We start from the raw sequence: 24,671 nt of genomic DNA, 5'->3' as shown, positions 1-24,671 counted from the left end.
ATCTGACTGACTACAAAGGATAAATGCCAAATATCCGAGAAAACGTACCTAAACGCTATCTTTTAATTAGAAGTGCCAACGGCCTAGCCGCAGTGGTAGCACCTGTTCCCGTCAGATCACCATAGTTACGCGCTGTCGGGCTGGGCTAGCACTTGGATGGGTGACCACACGGTATACCGAGCGCTGTTGGCAAGCGGGGTGCACCCAGCCTTTGCGAGGCAAACTGAGGAGCTACTACATTGAGAAGTAGCGGCTCCGGCCAAGGAAACTGACATACGGCCAGGTGAGCGGTGTGCTGACCTCACGTCCCTCCATATCCGCATCCAGTGACGCCTGTGAGCTGAGGATGACACGGCAGCCGGTCGGTACCCTTGGGCCTCCATGGCCTGTTCGGGGGTTTAATCAGAAGTTATACTTGGAACGTTTCCTAGGTTCATATTATCTGGCAGATAATGAAATATCCAAACCTAAACTAAAAAACAGGCATTTGACCGTAACCTTCTGTCTTCGGATAATACACACATAAAAAAAAGTTTTGTATCACCTCAGTTTCGAGGGTTCCGGAACCTGTACAGAAAATTGGAATAGAGATCAACATAAACATCATTTCCGTCCTTTTTATTGCTCATGAAAACAACATGTTGCATGTTGAACCACCATACAGCGAAACCTTCAGAGGTGGTGGTCCAGATTACTGTACACACTGGTACCTCTAATACCCAGCAGCACGTCCTCTTGCACTGATGCATGCCTGTATTCGTCGTGGCTTTCTATTCACTATTTCATCAAGGCACTGTTGGTCCAAATTGTCCCACTCCTCAACGGCGATTCGGTGTTGATCCCTCAGAGTGGTTGGTGGGTCACTTCGTCCATAAAAAGCCCTTATTAATCCATCCCAGGCATGTTCGATACGGTTCATGTCTGGAGAACATGCTGGCCACTTTAGTCGAGCGATGTCGTTATCCTGAAAGAAGTCATTCACAAGATGTGCGAATTGTCGCTCATGAAGAGGAATGCCTCGCCAATACTCTGCCGATATCGTTGCACTATCGGTCAGAGGATGGCATTCACATGTTGTACAGCCGTTACGGCGCCTTCCATGACCACCAGCGGCGTACATCGGCCCCACTTAATGCCACCCCAAAACAGCAGGGAACCTCCACCTTGTTGCACTCGCTGGACAGTGTGCCTAAGGCGTTCAGCCTGACCGGGCTGCCTCCAAACACGTCTACGACGATTGTCTGGTTGAAGGCATGTGTGACACACATCGGTAAAGAGAACGTTATGCGAATCCTGAGCGGTCCATTCGGCATGTTGTTGGGCCCATCTGTACCGCTCTTCATTGGGTCATGGATGTAAAGATGAACCTCGCCATGGACGTCGGGAGTGAAGTTGCACAACATGCAGCCTATTGCGCAGAATTTGAGTCGTAACACGACGTCCTGCGGCTGCACGGAAAGCATTATTCAACATGGTGGCGTTGCTGTCAGGGGTCCTCCGAGCCATAATACATAGGCAGTGGTCATTCCCTACAGTAGTAGCCCTTGATCGGCCTGATCGAGGCATGTCATCGACAATTCCTGTCTCTCTGTATCTCCTCCATGTCCGAACAACATCGCTTTGGTTCACTCCGAGACGCCTGGACACTTCCCTTGTTGAAAGCCCTTACTGACACAACGTAACAATGCGGACGATCGAACCGCGGTATTGACCGTCTAGGCATGGTTGAACTACTGAACTACAGACAACATGAGCCGTGTACCTCCTTCCCGGTGTAATGACTGGAACTGAACGGCTGTCGGACCACCTCCGTGTAATAGGCGATGCTCATGCGTGGTTGTTTACATCTTTGGGCGGATTTAGTGACATCTCTGAACCGTCAAAGGGGCTGTGTCTTTGACACAATATCCACAACCAACGTCTGTCTTCAGCACTTCTGGGAACCGGGGTGATGCAAAACTTTTTCTGAAGTGTGTGTTACAGGACGATGCGTACGACAGAGAGATGTAGAATTTTCTTTAATACTGCTGCCTAGCCTTTGCATACCAGATGACATATCATGAGAGGAGTGATTTGATTTTTGACATACCAAAACACTTATCACTACTCAATGTGTCAATGTGGGAATTGGACTGTGTCTCGCATCTGGCACTGAACGATGGCCTGCTTCCCAGGATTGATTGATTACGTCACTGGAGTAGTTTCAATAGCTTCAAACGCTTCAGAATCATTACTTGTTAGAAGATAACACAATTTGATATTGCACACGTTTATAGATGAGAATGGTACCGTATCCGAAAGAACTTAATCGATAATTTTAAAGCTTGCTGACAGAAATGCGGCGTTTTTGGTTACAATACAGTAGCAATTTAGCTTTATTTTATGTTTATTTCAGTTTAGATGCAATCATTGTATTCTGCGGCTTAACCACTTCAAAAGCTTCTGTTGTTGTAGAAAGTTAGTTGCTTACAAAGTTAGTTACTTCGTCGAATGATGATAACTGAAAGCGTAGGATCGTGTTAATTCCACTGGTGACTTTATAAAGAAACAAAATGTTTGTGTGGAGTTGCTTGGCGTGTGAACATCTTACTGAGTTTGTTTAAACAGTGGCACTCACATGCTCGTAAGGCCAGGCGCATCAACTGTGTTGCTTCTCGCTAAATTAACTGTATCGTCTTCGGTTAAAATACCGTAACCATTTTGCTTTGAATCGATGTTTATTCCAGTTTAGATATAGCCACGGTGATCCGCGGCCCAACAGTTTCAAAATGTTGGCGTAGCTTTAGCAGACGAATGCGAATCTGATTTTGTTACTTCGAATAGCAGTGGCTACTTGCTCGTAATGCCAGGTGCATGCACGCAATTCTTCCGTCGATGAGCCTTGATATATGAGTTCGACTAAACTGTTTGGTTGAAAAAGTGAACGCCATGAACAGCTCAGCAACGCATTGCGTCCTGGGCTTCGCGCCTGGTCCACTGCTACACGCGGCTGCCCATCGTGTCATTCGAGCGTCCCACTTCCCGGGAAGCCGATGAAGCGAGAAGATTTGAGGGCAACATAACTGTCAACCCAGCACTCACGTTCCAAGAACACAGCAGTCAGTGCGTTGATGGAAATGTTTCTGAAACTCAGCAGAAGTTACGATCTCGGTCATTGTGCAGTGGAAAAACTGCTGCGTGCATTGTGATGGTTGTTGCAATCACACAGTTTAAGCAATATATAATGAACTGGATATACAGCTGCTTTGGTTTAAGGGTTATAATGCTCAGTACATATCCCCTGCCTCCATCATAGCACAGAGATATAAATAATTTCATTTACTGTCCCTTATCATGTCCACCTGAAATTCTGAGTTCATCAGTGAAGTCTTCAGTGATGTTAATTTTCCATTTCCCGAGGGTCTTTTCTTAAAAAAATATAGTGAACTACATGTGTGGTGGAAACCTATTCAAGGTGTGTTGACAGCAGCGTCGTCAAAATATATCGTTGAAACTACCGTTATCATTGGTCTATTATTGATGTCACAGATGAACTTAAACTACAAAGGTCCCTTAAGATCCATTACACTCGGACATTCCATCCTGAAAATTAACAAGAAACCAACAAAATTCATGCCTACTATAACGGTTCATCAATTCCTCTAGATCTCAAACTGAGTGAACATGTGTGGAAAATAATTTCAGTTCATTCATTTTTTTGTGTGCAGTGTCATAAACATCCGCCACCACACTTGATGATGTTCAATGGTCTGATGATAAAATAGGTTCTGGTGTTATGAGTCGTTTAAATTTTAAACGTACGGGCTATGTTTTAAGGCAGCAATTTTCTACTCTGCAACAGCAAATGAGCAATTGTTCTCAACCGAACAAGTTCCTTCCCGCACATTGTTTGTTTCTTCCGTTCCTCAAACGAAATGACGTATCCTCCAGCATCAGCTAGAACGATCCATATTGAAAAAGTTTATGAACACTAGACGCATGCACGTTTGAAACAAAAACTGAGACAGCAATTTCTTAAACAGGCGAAACCATTTTGAATTTGAGTAATTCTAAGAATTTCTATTGGTAAACATTACCAATTCAAACAGGATAAGAAGAAAACTTGACAGTGAAGCAGTAAGCCTTGAAAAGGGTCGTATGTGGTTGTCCGAGAAATTTTCGTGATCGGAAATAGTGAATTCTACTGCAATCCGTGTAAAAGGTATTACCATTCAGACATTCTTCAAGAGTAGAATCGTCTTAAAAAGTGGCATAAAGCAATCTCGCACTTCTTGCCGCATCAGTTCAGGGTAGAATGCCACCACAGCAGCGGTTTTGACAATCAGTTGCTCCTGACGAATACAATGGACATAAACCACCCATTCGTTCAAAGCACGCACGTGACAGAAGGACCTAAAACGAGTATCTGGATATTAATAAGCAATAAAGTCGTCTGTGAGGTGTCCAAGATGGGTTATTTCATTGGTTCAATTTAAGGTATGATCGTTAAGCATGGAACATCAAATTTCACGAGAATTTTCTGACATGCATTTAATAGATACTGTAGAAAAATGTCATGTTTGAATGGAGAAGTTTCTAAATAGGATTCATCTGTAATTAAAATCATTTCTCATTGTAGATGGAAACTTGCTAGGATCTGTATAGAGAGTTTCCTAGCTCGTCTACTTGCCCGAGATATTTCGTTTTTTACGGATGCTGTTTAGAGAATACCGGCGGGGCGGCTTTTACCCGTCCATCACAGAAGACACATGGACCTACAGCAGGCAAACAATTTCGATCCTCCAAGATCAGTTTAATTCAGTACCGAACTTCTTGCATTTTGTGTGTTTAGGCGCTCAGTCCGGAACCGCGCGACTGCTACAGTCGCAGGATCGAATCCTGCCTCGGGCATGGATGTGTGTGATGTCCTTAGGTAAGTTAGGTTAAAGTAGTTCTAAGTTCTAGGGAACTGATGACCACAGATGTTAAGTCCCATAGTGCTCAGAGCCATTTGAACCATTTTTTTTTTTGTGCGTTGTTCTATTTACTCTAAACTTTACGCTGTTTCTGTGAGGTGGAAAGGCGCCATAGCCTATAGCTTCGACGCTCTTTAGCGTTGTTGGATGAAGTTTCTGGATACGGGTTTCTATCCTCAATTCGTTCATTAAGATAGCCTGACTCCGAGGACCGCAGGCTGCTATGCGTAACATGCCACGGACCGTTGCTAATTTAGTTCTTCTCGATGTATTGTGTACATAAAACAAAAGAAACGGTTAACCGTTTAATGAGAAACTGATAAACCCCACGATCACGACATATTATTCGCGCACAGATGCATCACATGAAACACCGTTGGGCTGATTTGTATCTGACAGCGTTTAGAAGATACGAGAAAGAACAAATCACATATCAGTCTACTATAATTCATGAACTACACATTGATGGCGGTGACAAACTGTGCAGTCTCGTGTCGGGGAACGCCTGTCTTGTAAATAGAAACAGCAGTCATTGGCGGAAGGAAAACTCGCTATGTGCGTGACGTGTTTACAACAGCACTGCGCTGTTCGTTGTAGCCGATAGTCGCCACGCCGACATTTGCTAACGGATGCGTCGCAGTGCTATTGCCATGGTAAGTTTCGCAAACAATGAATACGCCGACATCCACCTCATCTCTGGGCTTGCCGATGGAAGAGATGACTTTGCAAGTTAACTGTATCAAGATACGTTTACCAACCGGCGCCTTCCATCCGCTAACCCATTTTACTCTGTGGATGGGCACTTAAGGGAGTATGGTGCACGTGTAGCACCTCCAGGATTCAGTGGCCGGGGCCCGCCGTCGGCGTGACGTGCAGATGGCGAAGAGAATTTGTTACAAAATGTTGCGGATCACCGAAAAATAAGCAACAGGTCTCTCACCACTGCAGTCGGAATATCACAGTCTACTGATGCGCGAGTACTGCACAGAAACCACAACTAACCCTTTCGAATGCCGAATGTACGTGAATTGCCACCGGGAGACAACCAGCAGAGTGTAGACTTCTGAAATGTCATCCTACGGCTTCAGAAGCACGCCCAGCATTTTTCACGAACAGTACTGTTCACCGACGAAGCCTATTTCAAGAATGAGGGTATTATGAATTCACGTAACGGACACAAGTGGGCAGAAGAAAATCCCGACAGCACATTGGTACGAGGGTACCAACAGCAATGGCCTGTCAATATCAGGCGTCGTATTATCAAATGGCTCTGAGCACTATGGGACTCAACTGCTGTGGTCATCAGTCCCCTAGAACTTAGAACTACTTAAACCTAACTAACCTAAGGACATCAAACACACCCATGCCCGAGGCAGGATTCGAACCTGCGACCGTAGCAGCAACGCGGCTCCGGACTGGAGCGCCTAGAGCCGCACGGCCACCGCGGCCGGCGTCGTATTATCGATCGGCACCTAATAGGGCCACATGTGCAACTAACAAGGCTGACAGGAGAGCGATATCTGCGTTTCCTGGATGCCACGTTACGGAAATATTGGAAGACGTTAGTCTGGCCTCTCGTGTGAACCTGTGGAACACACATGACAGAGCCCCCTGTCACTTCAGCGGCACAATGTGACGCTACCTGGACAGTTCCTTCCCTTGCAAATGGATTAGTCTCGGAAGCCCTGTAGCAGGGCCAGCTAGACCACCAGCCCTTAGTCCACTGGATTTCTTTTTGTGGGGCCATCTGAAATCTGTGATTTATGTCAACAATCTTCGACGCAGAGTACAACATGCCTGTGATATTACACAAAGAGATACAGACATGAAGGATCGTGTTCACTAGTCCTTCCTACGAAGAGTCGAGCTTTTCCTCACACACCATGGCCGTCATATAGAACATTACTTATGAAGAGCCACTGAAGCTTCTGGTCATGTGTTTCTACGTTACTTTAGAATTGTACTGTTGTTCTGTATTCGTTTAAATGGACTGATACATAACTGAGTAGTCGTATTGTGAATTTTGATTCTTTGTGATCGTTCCTTAAGACTATATCGAGGACAAGAAGCAAATAATAAAACACGCATACATAGTAATGCATTTCTTCCTTCATTTCCTTTCTCAGTGCCATCTAGCCAAGATACATAACACGGGGGCGAAAACGGAAAGAGATAGATGTGGACGCTGTCACTCCTCGCATTATATATACTAAGATGGTATCTGTTCTTTCGGACCATCTTAGTATACATCTTACCATCTTAGTATATATATAGTTAAGGCTCACCGGCCACTTGACCATCTTCTTCTTCTGTGCGAATACACAAACAATGCCCGAACTCTTACGGGAACCGAGCGAGGTGGCGCAGTGGTTAGCACACTGGAACCGCATTCGGGAGGACGACGGTTCAATCCCGTCTCCGGCCATCCTGATTTAGGTTTTCCGTGATTTCCCTAAATCGCTTCAGGCAAATGCCGGGATGGTTCCTTTGAAAGGGCACGGCCGATTTCCTTCCCCATCCTTCCCTAACCCGAGCTTGCGCTCCGTCTCTAATGACCACGTTGTCGACGGGACGTTAAACACTAACCTCCTCCTCCTCCTCTTACGGGAATCGGCAACGCGCCGCGAGTAATGAGTATAATGGGCGGAGGCACTACGAATGTAGTGCGGGAAAATACGTTGAGAATGTGGGTTTCGCAGGAGGCGTGCCAGAGATAAATCCATGCAGTCGCACTATCCTCTGTGTCCTCAGTGGCTCAGATGGAGAAAGCGTCTACCATGTAAGCAGGAGATACCGGGTTCGAGTCCCGGTCGGGGCACACATTCTCATCTGTCCCCGTTGACGTATGTCAACGCCTGTAAGCAGCTAACGGTGTTCATTTCATTGTAACTTCTCTCATTGTCACGCAAACCGTCGTCTGACGCCATATCCCTCGCCTTCTAATCGGCGGCGTCGACTACCTACAATACTTGCTTGTTGTTCGGTGTTGCAGAATTATCCCTTTGCCTTGCGTAGGCGTTCTGCAGCACCTCAAAGACCGCTTCACATTTCTCGATCTTATAACATTCAATTACACTGCTATTTAGTGACATAGGGGAAATGGGAAAACGAATTAATGTTTGTAGCTCAATGTGTGACACTTTATAGGAAATATTTTTCGCAGTTGCGACTCACCCTATATGTATAGAGTGTTCACAAACACTCTGAAAAGTTTCTAAGGGTACTGCAGGGTATGTGTTACTGAGAGATAATGTTAAGAAAGGACGCATAAAAGAAAAGATAGAAATAGTGTCAGTTGTTATTAAAGGGTAAATGATAGTGCATGAGACTGCTCAGCATTTGACTGGGCTTCTATCCTTACCAGCGTTGCAATTACAATATTTGTCGCGCTAACCTGTTCGGTTTTAGGAAACCAAACGAAGAACACGTTTGGCAACACCGTCTCTGGCGTTCCGCTTGAATATGCGCGCACAGCGACCTGAAGCTTTTCAGACTTTTTCTGATCATTCTATATGCAATGAACGATCAAAATGTTTCCCTTTGAGGGCTTTGCTACAGCGTATATGCAACCCAGCGTGACTCCGATGCCGGTGTATAAGCACCGACATGTAGGCAAGGTGTTAGAGTGGCCTTTGAACAGACAGACCCTTAAGTGTAGCTTGTAAATGATAATATACCCTGAAGTAACAAAAGTCATTGGATAGCTATATGCATATATCGATCCAGAGCAGCGGCGTTTGGGTTGATGGTTCAAATGGCTCTGAGCACTATGGGACTTAACTTCTGAGGTCATCAGTCACCTAGAACTTAGCACTACTTAAACCTAACTAACCTAAGGACATCACACACATCCATGCCCGAGGCAGGAATCGAACCTGCGTCCGTAGCGGTCGCGCGGTTCCAGACTGTAGCGCCTAGAACCGCTCGGCCACCCCGGCCGGCGTTTGGGTAGAGTTGTCAGTGCTAGCATACGAGCAACACTGCGTGAAACAACCGCAAAAATCAATGTGAGACTTATGATAAACGTATCCGTATGGACAGTGCGGTGAAATTTGGCGTTAATGGGCTATGACTGCAGACGACCGACGCGAGTGCCATTGCTAACAGCACAACATCGTCTGCAGTGCCTCTCCTAGCCTCTTGCCCATATTAGTTGGCCCCTACACGACTGGAAAACAGCGATCTGGTCAGATGAGTCCTGATTTCAGTTGGTAAGGGCTGATGGTAGTTTTCCACTCTCTCGTTGTATTTCTATTTCATCAATGATATGCCCCAGAAATTTAATCTTTTCCTTCAGCCAATCTGTCTTACTAAACTTAAGTTTCATGCCCCTTTTCTGCATAGCCACCAGTACCTTCTCCAATAATGCAGAAGGCTTCTCCCACGTCTTTGTCGCTATTAATATATCGTCAACATAAACAGTAAGCTGGTCCAATAGCTCAGGTCCCAACAACTGGTACATGGCTCTTACAAAGACACACACAGCAATGTTAAGACCAAATGGCAAGAGCAAAACTGATAACAGACTTCTTTTTTGCAAGAACGCTGTATATTTCCTAGATTGTTCCAATAACCTTATACTCCAATACCAAGAGGTCACATCCATGGAACTCATCGATCGATATTGGCCTATCGGTTTCTCGTTCCACAATTACATTCAGTCTCCTCAAACCCAGGACAAGTCGCACACTTCCATCCATCTTGGATACTACAAACAATGGACTGATACATTCACTACTTGCTCTTTCAATTACCCACCCCCCCCCCCTCCTCTTCCATGACAGCATGCGGTCTATCTCTTCTAGTACTGCTTTTCTCCAGGCAAACGGTATTACATAAGTCTTGGGGGCATAGACCTCATGTTGCTTAATAGTTAAACTGCACTCGAACTTCTGTACTTCACCTGGTGCATTAGAAAAGACTCCACAATTTCGTTTTAAAATTTCACTCAGTTCCCTTTTCTGTTATTCAGACAAACTCCCCAACTCTGACACATATTTTCTCTTGAATCGTCTCCACCACATCCTTACCCTGACTCAAGCTATGTATCGTTACTAATTTCACCTCTGCTGCAACACCTCCCTCTCCTACGTACTGTGCCTCCTTAGGACTACGAAATACCTCCTTTCTCTTAGCAAAGGGGACCACTAGTTTTCTACTTCCTACTAGGAATCTCAACTCACAGTCTTCAAAATTTTTTAGTTCATCTTTAAACGCATATAGAAAATCCACGCCCACTAATAACTCTACATTCACCCCGAGAATGAGAAGAAAGGAATGTTCTACCATTACTCCCCCTAACTGCACTGGCATCACTACTTCCTGTCGAATAACCTTAGACAACTTTCCAGTAGCACCAAATATTTTCATTTGGGACACTGGCCACACTGGCATATCTTCTGTTGCTGGCAAACTCGCAAAGTACTCATCCGAAATTCCGGAAATTTCCGATCTGCTGTCCACCATCACCTGACGTACCATTCCTCCAACCTGCACCTCGACAATAGGTTCACCGTCTGCGACCGTGGGAGTGGCTTCCTCTTCTGCTAACAAATCGGCAATGATCTCTCGTCAACCAAATTATGAAACAATTCTAACATTTACGGATTGAAATTTACCTACCTGCCAACCCGAAGAACCTTCAAGCAATCTGTCGTGAAGCGACAGTTCGCACATACGCTCAACTTCTGCCCATTCAGCGCGAGATTGGAGGAGCTCAACTTCTCCGCCGTTTAACCCTGAGGGTTGTCCATGTTGCTTATCTCCATCAAACATGAACTCAGAAACGATGCCGCTCACTCGCTCTTCACTGCTGACACCTTCCTCTAATGGTTTCGCTATTGCAAACATTAATATGTTGCCAGATTCCATGCTAACTCTTAGAAAATAATTGAAATTTCTGATAAGGTCTTATGGGACCAGACTGCTGAGGTCATCGGTCCCTAAGCCTACACACGTCTTAATCTAGCTTACGCTATGGACAACACACACACACACACACACACACACACACACACACACCCATGCCCAAGGGAGGACCCGAACCTCCGACGGGGGATTTACTCTTGGATGCCATAGTTCCCACACTCTTTGATTAAACGAGATGTTACTATTTTTATTTCCCTCAGGCCTGGGTGCCGTTTCTTCAAACAATCGAGCTATTCCGTAAGTTCGCCCGCCTCCTGCACTTGCCGCGGTATTTTCAATATCTCCGGCGCGCTCATGGCACTGCCGATTGCCGGTCAACCTGTGCGCGAGACCCCCTACTACCGTTCTTCTCTCCCTCTCTGCTACATTCGCTGGGCGCGCCTCCGCTGTCACCTGCGTCCAGCCCGCACCAGCTGACTCCAATGCACCTTGCCGAACGTCAAGGCCATCTCTTAAGGCCTCCTTGCTCTTTCCTTTCTCTTTCTCCCCACGCCGGCTCGGACGTGAACACCTGTTTCTATATGGGCCCTTCACGTGAGCTGACTGCAGTCGGCCCATCAATGGGACACTATTTCGTTTAAACTCTCTCCACTCTCTTCCCTACGCCTGTCTCTCGCATTCCGGGCTCGAACGCCTCTCCTAACAAATCTTACCGGCTGCACCTCTTCCCTCATCAAAGGCCGCTGCGGCTGATTACCGTAGCGCAAATCTAAACGCTCGAGTCTGTCTAAGAAACTCACATTTATTTCGTAGCTGTCCTGTGGTGCTGCTACCCTCTCCTTCATAACATAAAAAGGCAACATCCGCTCTATCCCAGCAGCAAACAACTCGACCGCCATACCTCCATCTACATGCTTTATGCGGCGCTACCACCAATCACAAAACTGTTTCATAGTGCCACACTCTGCTTGGTACTTCGTGCCTCCCCAAAAATCCACTAACAATTGTTGCTGGATTTCTCCAGACCAATATTCTTTTAAAAACCTTGTCTTAAAATTTGTGAAACCCTTGCAGTCAATAGCCACCCCATTAGCCTACTGAAAGGCATCATCCGTTAAGTGACCCACTACATACGAAATTCGCTCTCGTTCCGTCCAGTTCTCCGGCATTACCCAATCAAATTCCTCAAGGAATACTTTAGGATTAATGGTTCCCTGTGGCCCAAAGGTACTGAACTTACGACACTGAATAAACACTGCTTCTGCTGAACTGCTCGACGAACCCTGGCCTGCCCTAGTGGCCAGTTTAGCAGTTGCTTGCTCATTTTGCAATATTTGAGAGTCCAGCTGCTGATTATGGACCTCTTGATGTTTCTAAACGAGTCACACATTGCTCGACTAGCTGCCAACGCCTGAATAGTGTCCTTAGCATGTAACTTATAACTAGTATCTTGCTCAGACCTTATATTACCCACTTCAGTATTTATTTTCGTTTCCAGATCCCTCTGTTTAACTTCCAACTCAGTTGTGAATTTGTGATATGCAGTAGCATGCTCATCCAATACTTTGGTTATTTTCCTAACCCCTCCTTGTGCTCTTTAGCACATGCCTTCTTCACTTGGTCCAGCTCAGTACCAACTTTATCTACTACTTGTCGTAGTTTAATGTCTACTTGCTGCTCCAATTGCAATTTACACTGGGCGAACTGCTCAGGGTTGTCACTCTTCACCTCCTCAGGCAAATTCGACACTTCCAATGCAACACTGGAGCTTGCTTGTTCATTTCCTTGCTTAATATCTTTACTGATTTCTTCCCGAAATTGAGTCAACGTTGCAAGAAGTGACAGCAAGAAGACATTTTTCTATTCCCCTGATACTGCCAAAATCATCTGTCTACTACTGATTCTGACCTGCCTTGAGTAACCTCAAACCCTTCAGAGATTGAATCACTCAAGTTTAGTGGCAACTCTTTTGTCTGTTTGGTCTCTACTTGGCTATCACCTGCCAATAAAATTCTCATTGAATGCAGATCTGAGCTAAACATCTCTGCACTGTCTATATCCCTATTTATTCTATCCATTTTAATAACCTGCTCAGTATCACCCTTGGCTTTCCCCGCTATGCTACTTTTATCCTGCGCCGGCCGCGGTGGTCTCGCGGTTCTAGGCGCGCAGTCCGGAACCGCGCGACTGCTACGGTCGCAGGTTCGAATCCTGCCTCGGGCATGGATGTGTGTGATGTCCTTAGGTTAGTTAGGTTTAAGTAGTTCTAAGTTCTAGGGGACTGATGACCACAGCTGTTAAGTCCCATAGTGCTCAGAGCCATTTGAACCATTTTTTTATCCTGCTCAGTCATTTTCTTTCCTAAAGTTAAAAAGCTGTTCAACCGTTGGTGTAGAATTCGGTTTCTTGGCTATCGACGACTTCTCCGACGCACTGCCTGTTTGTTGCGTGCCCCGAATTGTTCCGCTAGCGATGTGCTCTTCATGCTGTGCTTCTACACCGGCTTCAACCTCGCGAGGTCTGCTGTCCACTGGTGTTCTGCTTCCACCGCGCGCTGGCACCGTTCCTCTTTGTGCGGCCGTTCGTCATGCCCATCAAAGCTTAACCGACTGCGGCGCCTGCTTACGCAATGTGCGCCAGATTCAAGGCTACTCCGCAGCCCTTTACGACCGGTACTGTCTCCACGTACTAAGCACGCAAGCCAACCTACTGAGCCGCTCTGCTGCTGCAATTACTTACAGTGTACTATGCTATTATAATGCTTATCCTTGTGCATAAATTACTTCGTACTACTCGGTGATGCATCTCCGTTTACTCATTTTTCGGCCGATGCACCACGTTGAAACATTCCCTTGGCTGATGTACCACTTTGTAACATCCCCTCTACAGAATGACAAACCCTAACTTATAACGTACTGGACCCCTTGTACTGTCTGGTATGGTAAACGGTAGATTTACAGGGTGCGTGGCAGGTCCTCTTTGTGGCTTACCTGCGCGGTGGTAACGCAGTCTGCCACCGCAGTTTCTCGACCTGTAGTCTTACCTACCCTTACGTGCAGTTTAGACGCTCGTACGTTATTCGGCACTCTGTGGATTCTGGACTTAGCAAATACCTAGAACTAAGGTTTTGGAGAGGAATTTCGGTTCTACTAAATAATGCAATGCAGCTCGGATAAAAGCAATTATATTCTACAGAGACGTTGGCCTCAAAATCCTCTGATACACTTTATTACAAACAAGTTGAAAAATCGTAGTTGGCACAGTAGAATCCAGCCAGATGGCGGTCAGACGGATATGCCCCTCTAAGTGGGTTTAAGACCACTGTCGGATACCGATTGCATTTTGTTGTTGTCTCAATCAGGATAATCCCAGTTGTGATCGTATTAATATATATCAATGAGCTGTCACGCGGGTCTTTTAGCGCACAAGGCCAGGTTCTTGTATTACCGGATGCCACGGAATTCAGTCTTTACTTACACTTGATACGCCACATAAAAATAAGCATGATCATAACCAATTGGTCATAATGATCATTGGCAGAAGACAAAAAAAGAATTTGCAACAGCAGGAGCGATCACAGCAGCTGACTTACTGTGTTCAATGACTTTCGTGTTGTTGCATGAACTAAACTTGGCTCAATGAACTATTTGTGTCTATACCTCAGTCGTCGTCGGCTGATACTCGTATCCGAGTTTTCATTTCTCTCCTGATATTTCCTTTGTCACTGTTCAGGCGTGGAAGTGTCGTTGATGGCTTAGCAATCCAATCCTAGCGTGGAACAGGCGGCCGCAGACATTACAGCATGGAAGGTGGAGGACGTGGCTGAGCCTGGAGGAGTTTACGTCTCTGGCGTTTGTCATTCTCCATTCTTCGACGTTCCAGCTCAAAGTTTTGAAGAGAATTTGAGGTAACTGAGTGCCAGCGACTTCGGTCTTCTGCTATTGTGGACCAGTTACTCGGATCGATGTTCAAATTTTTCAGATTTTTCTTGTACTGATCCTTATAACGTTTGAGAGGGGAACCTCGTGACCTTTTACCTGTACTCACTTCGCTGTACAGCATTTGGCGTGGAAGTCTGTCATTTTTCATCCGCTGGACATGTCCGACCCATCTGAGTTGATGCCCAATGATAAGAGCTTCCATGCTATACATTTTTGGTTTCTCAAGAACAGCCATGTTGGATATGAAGTCGTCCCATTTCTGGTTCATGATATGTCTTAGCTTCTGCTGGTTGAAGCGTTCTAGTTTCTTCAGATCACAGCGATATAATGTCCAGGTTTCGCAACCATATAGCAGGGTGGAAATGACTACAGCTTTGTACACCATCAGTTTGGTGTACAGTGTTAGGTCTTTATTCAGGAAGACATGCTTTTTAAGACGTCCAAATGCTACATGGGCAGCATGTAATCTATTCTCCACATCTTTTCCAGATGAGCAGTTAGATGACAGTATGCTTCCCAGGTAGAGGAAATGGTCCACTTGTTCCAAGGGTGTATCATAAATGGATATGCTGAAGTCAGGAATGGAGGAGCCAGGAGTTGGCTGCGCCATCACCTTTGTCTTTGGAATATTGATGGGGAGACCAAATCATTCGTACGCCCTGCTGAAGGAATCAACTGACAGCTGCAACTCTGCAGGTGAATGAGCTGGAGAAGCATTGTCATCAGCATACTGCAGCTCTGTCACACGAGTGGTACTGGTGAACCTTTTTGAATGGAGTCTGGACTGGTTGAATAATCCTCCATCAACCGTGTACTTTAGTTCTATTCCTGCATTGTTTACGGTTGTCTCGTAAAGCATAGCTGCCAGATACAATGCAAATAATGTTGGTGCAAGAACCCATCCTTGTTTAAGCCCACTTGTTATTGGGAATTCACCAGTCATTTCATTCTTGAAGAGGACTTGTCCAGTCATATCATCGTGGAGAGCTTCAATCAGGTCAACAAAATGTTCAGGGCAGCCGAAGCGTTTTAAGACCATCCACATGGCTTCTCTGGGAACTGTATCAAAGGCCTTTTCTAGATCATAGAAAACAAGTAGTAAAGGCTTTTGCTGTTCTCTGCACTTCTCCTGTAGTTGTCGTGCACAGAAAATCATGTCAATTGTCCCTCTTGAAGGTCGAAACCCGTATTGAGACTCAGGTAGTATAGTCTCTGAAAGTGTCTAGAGGCGATTTAAAAGGATTCTTGCAAAAATTTTGCCAGTGACAGAGAGTAGAGATATTCCCCGGTAGTTACCACAGACGCTTCTGTCGCCCTTCTTGAAGATGGTGACAATTGTGGAGTTCTTCAAGTCAGCTGGTACCTTGTGGGTTTCCCACATTAATAGAATGAGTGAGAAGAGTCTAGTTTTTAGAGGCAAGCCGCCACCCTCGCTAAGCTCCATCGGGATGCTGTCAGGTCCCGGAGCCTTCCCAGGTTTCACACTCTTGAGTGCCTTGCAAAACTGTTGAAAAGTTGGAGGATCAGCCATCCAGGATTTTGGAGGGTGCTGTGGGACATTTTTGAGAGAATCTCCAGCGGCAGTAGAAGGACGGCTGGTGGCTCTGAGCACTATGCGACTTAACTGCTCAGGTCATCAGTCGCCTAGAACTTAGAACTAATTAAACCTAACTAACCTAAGGACATCACACACATCCATGCCCGAGGCAGGATTCGAACCTGCGACCGTAGCGGTCGCTCGGCTCCAGACTGTAGCGCCTAGAGCCGCAAGGCCACTCTGGCCGGCAGAATGGCGGTTTAACAGTGAGCTGATGTGCTCTTTCCAACGATTTAAGATGTCCTGACTTTCAGTAAGAATGGTGGAGTTGTCAGCAGCTTTCAGTGTTCCTGATGAGGAACGGATAGGTCCATACAGCTCTTTAATACCGGCGTAGAAGCCACGCAGGTTCCTTGCATCGGAAAGATTATGGAGTTCTGTGGCTTTCTGTTGCCACCATTTGTTCTTGATTACTCGTATTTCTCTTTGACATTTCTGCTTGAGTTCTTGAAAGTGTGCTTTCTTTTCTGCGCAGGACGGATCTTGAGCAAGGGATAGGCAAGCATCCCGCTTTGCATTGATGATGTCTTGGATTTCTCCATGGTTATCATCAAACCAGTACTTCTTTTCCGTGCACTAAAACCAACAACATTCTCAGCAGTTTCTTTGATGATGTTCTTTAATATGGTCCATTCTCGTTCGACGTCATCTGTGGTTGCTGGAGCTTTTTTAAGTTGTTCAGACAGTATGTCTTGGAAGTGTGAGCGAACGTTTTTGTTGTTCAGGTTGCTTATGTTGAATTTTCTGCGTGGTAGGTTTGAAAAGTGGGATCGTGGCTTGCGATACTTTGGTACTCTCAAACGGCTTATTAAAAGTCTATGGTCAGTCCAGCACTCATCGATGTTTAGTGCTGCTTTTGTGATGAGAATGTCTTTCTTGTCACGCTGTCGCGTAATAACGTAGTTTATAAGATGCCAATGTTTGGAGCGTGGGTGCATCAATGTGGTCTTATAGCGATTAGGGAAGCGGAATTGGGTATTGGAGATGAAAAGCTCGTGCTCAGCACATAGACCAAGAAGTAACAACCCATTTGCATAGCAGTTTCCGACCCCTTGTTTACCCATGACGTCTCTCCAAAAACGGTTGTCCCGTCCCACTCTGGCATTGAAATCACCAAGTAAAATTAATTTATCTTGAATGGGTATTTTAGAGAGAGTACTGTTCAGTTGGTGGGAGAACTGATTCTTTGTGTCTTCATCACTGTCTAAAGTAGGAGCATATGCAGAGACGAAGGTGATGACTCTGTCTGAACCTATGGGTACTCTAAAAGTCATCAGTGTTTCATTAATTGAGACAGGCGTAAGTCGAAGATCTTTCACTATTTTCGTTTTTACGGCAAATCCTGCACCATGGATGCGTGGTTCTCCTGCATCCATTCCTTTCCAGAAGATGGTGTACCCTGAACGTACCTCACTAATGTGTCCCACACCTGAGAGTCTTGTCTCACTCAAGGCAGCTATGTCTATATCTAGCCGGGCTAGTTCTTGGGTGATAAGAGCGGTTCTTCTCTCTGGCCTGTAATTGTTCATGTCCAGGAGGGTCCTGACATTCCATGTCCCTATTGTCATAATCATTTCATTCTTCTTTTGTTTACATCCGCAGTATAACGAGTGACCTACTGGGTGCGGATTCCCAGCCCGGTTGAAGTGTGACTTCCGATGTTTAGCCCACATTTTCTAGGGCCTTCCCCATTCAGGGTGGGCAGCGGTCATCCTAAATAGGCCTGTCCAGTCGAAGATGCAGGACCGGATTCCCGAGTAGTCACACGGGTTCTCAGGAAGGCGACCATCACACACCTACCGCCAATGTGCAGGTCCACACTAGTAACTACCAGCCTCACTCGGAGCCTGCTACCATCGTCCTTATCCCATCGCCATTGATCTTTAGAGAAAATGACAGGAGAAACTGCCATTTGCGTGAATTTGTTTACGGTGGATTACAGCTTGCGAGGAAGTAACCCACACACTATGATTCTGGAACAATTCATCACTGCACATATGTATGTGACATGTGACTTTAGGTACCAGAACTGCAACGAACTGCCGCGAGCTCAATGATGGCTAAGCGGCGCCTTTGCAGCCAGTTCGTCTGGCATGACCTCTTCCGCCTCCACGATCGTTGAGAACGTGGGATATAAGATTCTTTATCCGCTCGCTTCGCTGTTGGGTAGAAGGGTAGATAATAGATACTAGAGAGGAAAGTTAAAGACACACTTGGGCCTCGGAAACCTAATACCGTTGAGGTCGAAGAAACCAAGAGTTGGCCGAGGGGGGCCGGATAGGAAAGGAAACAGGAGAAGCCTGACACAAGTAAGTGGAAGTAATGCCAGGCTTAGCTAAGGGCCCGTGTGGTTGCCACCCACATACTCCCAACACGGGAGCCGGCCGGAGTGGCCGTGCGGTTCTAGGCGCTACAGTCTGGAACCCAGCGACTCCTGCCTCGGGCATGGATGTGTGTGATGTCCTTAGGTTAGTTAGGTTTAATTAGTTCTAAGTTCTAGGCGACTGATGACCTCAGAAGTTAAGTCGCATAGTGCTCAGAGCCACCTCCCAACACGGGAGCCCCCTGCGGGGATACCTCAGTAATTGTCACATATTAAGCTAAACTTTCATTCACAGTCGAAATAACATCACCACCTACGCGTACGGTACGTTGTCACGGTCTTATGCAGATTTAGCCAAAAAGCAAAGCTTAGTTGGTAATCTTGCGGGAGCGCAACTGCCGGCCATCCATACTGCTCCCCGCTCTAATCGCTAGGAGTCAACATTGACGAGCTGTGCAATCCTTCTCCCCCACTAAACCGCTTGTGACGTCTGCCCTTAAAACAGAAACATGTTACCTTATACTTTCCCTGTGGCCTTCTGCGCAAATACACTTTTGATTTACACTCTTCTGCAAATTTTACTCTGGCCCTATGCTCTAATTTAGAGAGTTTTCAAACGAACTACTTTTTTTTCCCTTCTGCAGCCTCAGGTCTGACCAGTTGACCGTCTGCATCCCCAAGGGGTAGCGTCCTGTGGATACTGCGTCGTATTTCTAAGTTACCCCTGACTTTTCTGTGTCCTTCCGCTTTCACGTTCTTGCCGGCCTACCGCACCCGCTTGTCTCTTATCGTAATCCTTTGGCACGCTACCTCCGCCCTGGCCATCCGCCTGTCTGGCATTCCGCTGCATTCTAATCGGCGCTCGCTTAATTAAAATGGCTAGAGTTTTAGTTTTTATATAATTCTTAAAACTATTGCTTATCTGAGGCGTGGTCATTCGTGCGCAGCACATTGCCACGTTTCACGGTGTGTACAGCAATTTGGACCACCACCCCTGAAGGTCTCGCTGTATGGTGGTACAACATGCAGTGTTCGGTTCTTAGGAGCAATAAAAAGGGCGTAAATAATGTTAAGGTGGGTAGGACGTCAAACGGGCCGACTTGGAGCAGGAGAGGCACCATAGGACATTTTAATTTCCACTGTCTATACTTTTACAAGTAAATTCATAAAACTTTATCAGCATGACCAGGAAGGATTCAGGGTTCACACTCGTAGCAGCGTAAGTTCAAAAACATAACAAAATTAATTTTTTTACATGTGAAATTTCATCATTTTTTCACTTACTATTGGCTGCATTTGTTGCTATAGGTACACTTTTCTTCATAAGTAAGAGAGACCGTTCAATGAATTTTGCACAGCATACAAATCATACTTACAGGTGTCTGAAACTCTAGAATCTATTTAATTTATGAAAAAATGAATGAGCTGTTACGTTTTAAACTTTATGTTTAGAAAAAATTCAAATTTTGTAGTTAATTATCTCAATTTTTACCACAGTCTTTAATAGATTTGGAAAATTCTAGAGTTTCATACACCTGTAAGTGTAGTTTTTATGCTGTGCAAAATTCATCGAAGAATCTCTCTTACTTGTGAAGAAAAATGTACCTACATCAACAAATGCAGCCAACAGTAAGTGAAAAAATGATGAAATTTCATGTCTAAAAAAAATTATATTGTTGTGTTTTTGCACTTCCACTGCTATGAGTGTGAATCCTGAATCCTGCCTGGTCATACTGACAAAGTATATGAATTTATTTGTAAAAGTATAGACAGTAGAAAATAAAATGTCCTGTGGTGCTTCTCCTGCTCCAAGTCGGCCCGTTTGACGTCCTACCCCCCTTAATGTTGATCTCTATTCCATTTTTCTGTACAGGTCCCGAAACTCTCGGAACCGGAGTGATGCAAAACTTTTTTTGATTTACAGGCGTAAGTATTTACACAGGCATCCATATTCAAACTCACTCACAAGCGTGCTCACAGGCACATAAGCAGTCACACATGCAGGCACACCATACATAAGACAGATACAATATTTACACTATGATAAAAGATCCATACCATTCGACACAAACTTTCGCTCAGCCAGTTACGCACCCTCTCTCCCGTTCACACCGTTGGAGTCCCCACTACCTCTCGCACTTAAAGTAAATTATGTGAGTACGGGAGGGTTTCGATCCGGTCATCACAAATGCCTCCTTTATCGTCATGTGGTGACAATCCGACTTTAGATTGTAGCACAGTGTGCAGCTCGTGACTGCATGATCGAATACTAGTTTGCTGTACCAAAGGCTGAGATTGCAGCAGAGCACCGCGAACACCACCTTACAGACACTGCAAGTATTCTTCTACCGTGAGGACACGTGATACCGCGCATCGCACACCACTAGCCCTCCTCAGGGTGGCTCCATCTATTATACTATAGGCATACATTTTGAATCTTAGACCCACAGACTCCACTGTCGGCAATCCATCTGCTTCATCTTTCATTAAGCCGATAACATGCTTATTCTGAAGGACAATACCTTAAGGATTATCAGCTGCGTATCCTGATGTGTTGCATTCATTACCATGGCACTTCATTACTTCATATGGATCGCAGTTCTTCGCCCAATAGATGTAATTATCTGTATCCACGAATCGAGTTTTAGCAAATTCATAGTGCAAGCGGTACATGCGTAGTTAGGCGTTTGACGATATCCAGAGTACATAAACCCAAATAGACAGGTTTCGTAAACTCTGCTCAAACTTTCGACATCTCCACAGCAACGAAGTTCTCACTGAAAATAGTGACCTGCTTAAACTTTGGTCTGACGATGTACTTTTTACGTCCCACGGCCCATGCCATTCGGTCCTAATCAAAACATCGTATTCATTTCTTAAACTGTAGATGTTTTTACAGAAATGGAATTATTCATTAACTTATAAGAATCTTTTTCGAAATCACTAGTCGCATCCACCCTCTTTCGGTATTTAATTCAAAATACACCTTCAACCAGGGGGACTAACTAAAAGAGACGCGCAGGTGATTCTAATTAGCTCCATCCCTAAGCTGAGGCACTGCTGGAGATTACGATAATGAATTACGTACCTCTGTTTGTGTCTAGCAGTGGTCATCAGTGTAGGGATAGTGCTTCCACGTGGAACTTGTTGCTCTGGACGTAATAGCAAGTCGCTTCCCACTTCACGCAAACTAACAGCAAACTCCACCACATACCCTGCATCAGAATCAGCCTCCAGACCCAATCTTTTTTCACCTAATCCCTCTAATTCGTTTTTGGCAAAAACTGAAACCCACCCACCGGCTGTGCCTGGATCATAGCTTTCCCGTATAAGTTATTCACTTCCAAATATAGAATATAGCTAGAATTGAGCCATGGATCATCATTCTCCAACAGAGGAATTGTCAATACGAGATATATGCATTATTGGTCCATTAGCAATCGACAATGGCTCTGGCCGGTAGAACATGAACGTCCATGGAATGTTAACGTTTGGTGAAGAATTATTCGAGGTACCTTTGTTGGACCGTTTTTTTGCAAGTGTCAATCGAAATGACAGACAATATACCCAGTTTTTAAGACACACTTTTTCTTTTGTCTTAGACGCCGTACCTCTGAATCCGAGGATGGTCATGTGGTATTAGCATGACAGATGCGCTGCACAGAACGCTTTATGCGCGCTAATTCTGGACCATAAATATCCTGGTAGGTGGATTGGACGTGATGGGTCAGTTAGTTGGCCTGACCGATCCCCAAACCTTAAACAGCTGGATCTCTTTTTTTACGTATATCGATCATGTCTGACACTTACGTTTTGGGTACCATTAATGTTTTTTTCCTTGGTGTATGGATACCATATTAGGATAGTCTCTGCAGATAGTGCTAACATTATTAAATGCACTTCATTGTAGGAATTAGCGTTTGATATCACAGATTAAGGTCAAACAATGTATGAATGAAGACCCCCACCTCCTCCGACCGCCCCCTCCCCCCCCCCCCCCCCACACACCCACACATACAAATGCCGTAATAAATATCAGACCTGAAATTAGTAGGGCTATAATAAGTTGTTTCCACTCTTCTCATTAACTATCAACATACATGTTTACTAATATTGCTTATGGGACAGGATTCATATCCTCGTGAGGTTTCTCTTTACTGTAGAATGGTGTGAAAAGGGACGCTGGGGTGAATAGGGACAAAATTCAGTAAAATTACTTTTATGTGTAGAACGTGTGAATGTAATGTTTAAGATTACCCACTATTTTTTTCCTACAGTGACAAATTTAGTTTGTTGATTTGACTCAGTCAGCGGTCATGCTGAGTCAGCGGTCATGCTGTTGCTGTCATTTCCGCCATTTTGACATTCTGTTAGCCACCTAATAGTCTAAATTCTTTTTGAAGCAAGGAACTTCTATTGTAACTACAGGTAAATATTATTTTTATCCCATTATCGTTATCTTTTCTTTTAAAGTATGATAGAGTACTTAATTCCTGCGATATTTCACTCAGTACATAATTGTGATTTATTTTAATAAAGCAAAAATAGAATTTGAGGTTAATTTTTGTTGTTAGTTGGGGTGAAAAGAGACAGGTAAAGGTCTGCACTGATTTATAATTAAACTTGTATTTGTTAAAATAAAACCAAATGTAATTTCATACATCATTTATGGTTTAGCTGGACTCCATATAGGACAAAATTACCACAACGTACAAACCTAGCCTAAGAGGTAAGCGGTATGTTTTACATTCAAAAGAGGAAATTCAGCAGGCCTTAAAAGCTGTTTCAAGAGGTTTGTCTTTAAGGAAAGCTGCTGAGAAATACAAAATTCCCAAGTCAGTGCTACACAGACATAAGAAAGGCACCGAATCAAACACAACACTTCTAAAAATCGGTGGCCAGGCTGTACTGCCCAAAGCTGTGGAGCATCACTTTATGGAATGCTTAATGACATGTGCTGAATGGGGCTACCCTCTAGATGCCTATGATTTAAGGTGTGTAGTTGAGGCATATCTGGGTTCCCAGGAACAAACTGTTTCAAAATTTAAGACCATTTTTTCGGGAAAATATTTTGCATATAGTTTCCTGGAACGCCACAAAGGGAAGTTGTTAGAAAGATTATGCCAAAACATTAAGAGATCCAGAGCCACAGTTACCCCTGAAACATTGAAAGCTTATTATACCAGGCTTGAAGACACTCTACAAGATGTGTCATCATAAAATATTATAAACTATGATGAAACCAATTTATCTGATGATTCAGGACGGAAGAAGATCCTTACAAAATGTGGGACAAAACATCCTGAACATTTAATGAACCACACTAAAGGATCGACATCAATAATGTATGCTGCTTCAGGTGATGGTGTGCTTTTACCAGAATACATTGTATACAAGGCTTAACATGTTTATGACAGTTGGACAGATGTAACCGAAGTGCATTTAGTTGGTTTGACCACTATTGTTCCAAGACTGGCTGAAAGCAGTTATCATACTATATGCTTCAAAATTACCGTGCCAGAAAATTCTTCTTGGTGACAATTTGTCTTCTCATTTGTCCACTGATGCCATAGAGTTATGTGAGCAGAATAATATTGGGTTTGTCTTCTTAACCATCAGTTCTACTTATCTTACTCTGCCTCCTAATGTAGCCTATTTGACTCCTTTAAAGTGAACACAGCGTCAAATTTAGGAGAAATGGAAAAGAGGTTCTGGAAGAAAGCAGTCCTCTCTTTCAACAAAGGCATTTCCCCAACTTCTTAGGGAGTTAAGACAGCTCATTATGATAAACGCAAGAGCGAATATTGTGGCTGGATTCAGAAAATATGGCATTATTCCATTAAGTCCTCAGATTGTACTAGGCAGGTTTCCTGCTCCTGATGATGCAACTGCAGATAGGAATTTAATAAATTACTCAATTTTTCACTATTGAAAGAGATGAGATATGATGGTCCCAAGGCCAGATTGCCCAAGAACAGAATAAATAT

General features: G+C 44.6%; 1 pseudogene; it reads left to right on the top strand.

Annotated features, from left to right (window-relative positions):
• The first annotated feature begins 74 nt into the window (after positions 1 to 74).
• LOC126472308 (5S ribosomal RNA) lies at positions 75 to 192 on the top strand (annotated as a pseudogene).
• Positions 193 to 24,671: the final 24,479 nt, after the last annotated feature.

Source organism: Schistocerca serialis, chromosome 3 (assembly GCF_023864345.2).
Source record: "Schistocerca serialis cubense isolate TAMUIC-IGC-003099 chromosome 3, iqSchSeri2.2, whole genome shotgun sequence".
NCBI lineage: Eukaryota > Metazoa > Arthropoda > Insecta > Orthoptera > Acrididae > Schistocerca > Schistocerca serialis.
Note: the sequence above shows the minus strand (reverse complement) of the source record. Positions and strands in the feature narration are given on the sequence as shown.